The sequence below is a fragment of the Gymnogyps californianus genome, chromosome 12 (assembly GCF_018139145.2).
Source record: "Gymnogyps californianus isolate 813 chromosome 12, ASM1813914v2, whole genome shotgun sequence".
Taxonomy (NCBI): Eukaryota; Metazoa; Chordata; class Aves; order Accipitriformes; family Cathartidae; genus Gymnogyps; species Gymnogyps californianus.
In genome coordinates, this window is record NC_059482.1 from 16,149,960 (window position 1) to 16,154,606 (window position 4,647).

Genomic DNA, 4,647 nt, shown 5'->3' on the forward strand with positions numbered 1-4,647 from the left:
AAACCATAACCAGACTTGTGTGCTTGTGGTTATTTTGTTTGTTTTTAATGAGCAGCACTTATGCTTGGAAGGAATCGCTGTTTTGCAAAAGTAGTATCAAACATTAACAGTACAGGACAAGCAGACAGCTGAATGCAAACAGCCCTCAAAGCAGCTGCTGTGAACAGGATCTCAGGCCGAACAAAAAAATGCCCAAAACCATGGTTGAAAACAACAAGAAATACAGCATATACAGCTGGCAAGCCAACAGGGTATATGGCTTATCCTTTCAAAAGCCAACAAACTTCCTACTCCCATGTCTAGCACAAAGCAGACGCAGCAGAAGAGTTCAAGCAAGTGATCAGATGCCAGCTTTCAGGAAGCTGTCAGCCATATGAATGTAGCTGTAACAGCACCACAACCTGTCCTACTGTGCTCTGCACCCATCGCAGCTGGTATTAACACCTTTAGGCTACACGACTCAGCAGTGGCAGCTGCCAGCCAGGGAGGGAGGTGGGGACATACCCATGGGGAATGACCAGGCAGATAGGAACAGTGGCCTCACCACCTCTCAAGGTCTGTCTACCCACAGCAAGGATATGACACTGCTATAGCCAAAAGGAAAGAAACAAGCTCTGCTTTCAGTCTTGGGTTCTCTACATTGTTAATAACAAACAGTTTGGTTTTCCTATGAGCCTTTATTATTATGGTGCAATATCTTTGCCATAAATCTAAGATTTCAAAGTAAAATATCCTCGTTCTCAACACATAACTTGCAACCTGAAAGTCAATAAAAGAAAACAACTTTATCACTCAATAGTATCATATGAGGAAAGACATTTGAAGAACTAAGGTACCCCTCAAACCAAGGAAAAAGCAGAAGAATACATCTCTTCCCTGTCAGCTTTTTAGAAAACCAAATACAGAGTGTGGGAGATCATGAGGAATGACAGAAGAGGCTGAGAAGACACTACTTGGGAATTAAATGGGAAGGACTAGGAACTGGAAGAGCTGAATACACATGACTCAAGGCTGAACAAGAATCCTATCCTAATACAAAAAACATGACAAAAAGTGAATAAGAAGTTGCTGAGGGAGTTTTGTTTAATTTAATATTCTATGCCCAATATTCAAAGATTCACTTTTTTCCTAAACTGCTTCATAGCAACATTTTTGTTACATATTATTCACTTCAGAAGACATGGAGTCTACCTAGATCTATGCCTGGGCTGAAAGTCAAGAAAGTTTGGAGATTAATATTGAAGACAAACAGCAAAGAACAGTCACCACAGATTAATAAAACACTGTGCTAATTAGAACACAGGACTTGCACAACATTCTTTTAGGCTACCCTAAAATGTGTTAAGAGGAACAATGAACTAAAAAGGAATTAAGTTATCTTGGATATAAGAAGCCTGTCTTCTTAAGTGCTCTAAGGAATAAGAAGGTGAGTTTTACTACCCCTGTCCTAAGTACCTAAAAGTACATAACATCACTTGCTTCAGTTGCAGAAAAAGAGCAGAGGAAGACAAATTAGCTTTACAGACTACCAAAATTCAAACCACTTCTAGCATCTCAAGCCATAACTTATCACATTTAGTGTGGCAGAACAAGTTTCATACTACTATTCTAAGTGAAAAATCAATCTTCTATTACATCAAGACACAAGCAAAATGTGTATTTCTACACTATGCATACATTGTGTAGAGATGATCCTGTGGATTTTGCTCAGATGTCCAACAAAAGGCTTTCTCTTTTCTACTGAAGATGCTGCTAGTTGATAAAGCCTGTCTTCCAGGATAAACTTTGAAATATTTTCTATAGGCCTGCTACAAAGAAATGTAATGGAGCAAAAAAATTTTCTGACCAGAATTTTTTTGTTGTCTAAACCAAGAAGTCCTGAATATGGATCTCCTTACAGAAAAACCCCAGTAGTTCTGTGGATAAATAACACATCTCAAGGAAAATGAGATGGAATGAAGAAAAAAAGAGGAGAGTTTCTCGGTAAGATCTTAAGCTTCCAAAATCTACTTAGAAAAGGAATATAAAGCATGTAAACACTATCCTTATATCATGTAAGTTACATAAATGTAAGTTGAGATAATACTCTTCAAACCTGGAAGGTAGTTATTATAATAAACAGATTTATAAAAATACAGAATTAGTAAATTCAAAAAGACTGAATTTTTAACAGCCTTAAACATTAACACAGTATCTCTGAAGTAACATGTTGCCTCAAGAAGGAGGGATTGTTTAGAGGAAAATGAGCAGAAGGGATTACGTAGACGAAAACGTGCAGGAGAAGGCTGGAAATGGAATCCAACTAAGAAACAAGTGACCCATCCTAATTATCTCTGATAGCAGATGCTGCTAACAGATGCTCTCACATTATGCTCAAAGTACAGCTGTGAGAACCAGAAATAGATACCAAAGATGCTAAACTCAAAGATGCATCCCTTGCACCTTGAAAAGAGATACCTGAGATATCATTCTAAGCTGACAAAGCACATTTCTTCCAATCACCTCTGCATTGTGAAGCAATCCAAATGTACCCTAAGCCCTTTTACTTAAGCTGTTAATTTTAAGGCTTCACAGGTGTTGGGAGAAAAAGATAAAGGATTATTAATGGATGCACTAACCCTAAGAAACAGTTTATTCACATCATAGTTGTAGTATGATAACAGTTACATTGTCTCATTTACCTTAGCTAGTCTCCATTCAGAATTGTACAGAAGACAGTAAAAGCTATTTGGAAAAAAAAAAATCAGGGAAATAAAAGCATTTTGAACAGCCCAAGAAGTTTTACATTACAAATAATAAAGGAATTATAATTTATTTAGATATCTCAAGGGTTATTGCTCTTGGAATTTTTTTCCTGGTGTAGGGTCAGCTTTTAAGCATCACAAATCATGAAAGCTTGAATAGAAGCCAGCTTTAAGATATCTGTATCTGTTCAGAAGTAAACCTAATAGCTAGAGCAAGATAAAAGAGATCAGCAGGAGATCTGCACATCAACAAACTCAGAGAAGTATAAATAGCCTACTGCAAATGACAACTTCCTGATACTTTCAGGATGAAAGAAATCTCCAAGGGCTATGCACAGCACACCATTTTTTCAGACCAGCATCTAACTTCTTGGGGTCTGATTAATTTAAGGTTCTACCAACTGGAAGAGTACAGTTGTAGTAAGGAAGAAAACATCTACTTCCCAGACTCCAGTCTTTTGATTCAGTGAAATATTCTAGTGCTAATATCTGATATAGTCTTTATCAACAGCCAGAAAAAACACCACTGAGGTGCTCAGCCTTTCCACATGGCTGACAGAATTCCAGCCACCACCAGTGGGAGTGTTTCTGTTGTGTCTACACTAGCAAAACCAGTGTAAACTAGCTAGGCAAAACTATAATAAGCTGGACTCAAACACTCTGAAGAAAATATTACGCCATCATCTACATTCAGTGGGCCATCACCAAAGCAAAAGTAACTTAAGACTTTCTAGAAGACGCAATTTTTTGTGATTACACTTAAAACCAATGAGAGCAAAATGACTACAAATCATATTTTCACAGCTTTTCAAGTTCCCTTTACGAAAGTCTTTGTACACAAGTAATGCCCTGTGCATGCTCCACAAAAGGAGAGAAATGATACCACATCCCGCCCCTGAGAGCACTGCAGTTCTCAGTGACTGTTTTGAGAGGACAGCAACACAAAACTCCTACTGGACCACAAAATACCAATCCAGCCTCCAATATCAGTTAGCTGAAAACAGATGGCAGTGCAAAGAGTCTTCGTCCCTGGAGAGCTTGCTAATCAAGTTATTCTAACTCAAAAAGCTTTCATTTAGGAAAAATAACAGCTCAGTTACCTCTGTATCCCAGCTGGGACAGCAGGGAACAGCAGTAACGGCCATGGGATTATGATGGCTGATCTCTGTACGTCCAATGGGACACTTACAACCTATAAAACCCCCCAACCTTTAAACGCTGCTTTCAGACACTCACTATTTCGGATGTTACCATCCCGCAGACGATAGTTACGGCCGAAGCACAGCTGGGACGAGCGGGACCCGGTCAGGTAGCACGGCAGAGGCCCCACCGACACGCTGCTGTTACGGCCCCCATCTAAAGGCCATTCCTCCGGTGCCACACTGCTCCCCGCCAGCAGGCGGAGGCGCAGCCGCCGCTTCAGGAAAACCCGCTCTTAAATAAAGCCGGGGGCGGGGAAGGGGCGACGTGTGGAGGCACTTCGCACCCCTTCTCCCGCCAGAGATAGGGGCCCCGCGCCCGGGGGCAGCGGCCCCGGGAGTGCCCAGGCGCTGCTGGGCTTGTGAGCCTCATGTCCTGAGGGGACCAAAACTCGGCAAAACCCCCAGAACTTCCCGCCACGCGCTACCGGCCCCGCCGGGCACTCACGGCCGCCCCGCTAGCAGCAGCAGCACCGCTACTCCCGAGCTCCGCACCGTGCCGCCGCCGCCCTCAAATGGCTGGAGCCACGCCCGAGCCACGCCCCTTCCCTCTCCGTAACCAATGTGGACCGCGCTTGCTGAAGGAGGCGTGGCGAGTGGGAGGCTGGCCAGTAGGGCGCGGTGTTGTTGCGGAGGCGGGGCTGGTCGGTGTGTGGGGCGGGCTGGGCGGCGGGCGGCCGGTGGCTGCGGGGCTGTGAGGGGCA